This window comes from Canis lupus, chromosome 7 (assembly GCF_048164855.1).
Source record: "Canis lupus baileyi chromosome 7, mCanLup2.hap1, whole genome shotgun sequence".
In the NCBI taxonomy this organism is placed as follows: Eukaryota; Metazoa; Chordata; class Mammalia; order Carnivora; family Canidae; genus Canis; species Canis lupus.
Genome location: NC_132844.1, coordinates 59,993,117 through 59,993,356, shown reverse-complemented (window position 1 = coordinate 59,993,356; position 240 = coordinate 59,993,117).

Sequence of the window (240 nt, the reverse complement as noted above, 5' to 3'; positions counted from 1 at the left end):
GGCAGGTGTCCGATTTGTGCTGCTGCCCTGGAGGGTCCTCTATATCTGGAGGACCTGTTCGGTGCCTGGACAAGAGACTTATGGTGTCAGACCTCAGTTTCTCCAGGGAGAGAATGGACACAGGAGATGTTGGGGGAGTCTCAGGCAGGAGGGGCTGCTGTGTTCACTCCGGAGTTGGTCAGCTCCCAGCCCCTGCCGTGAGGAAACTGGGATGGGACACAGATTCTGAATCCTCGAGGG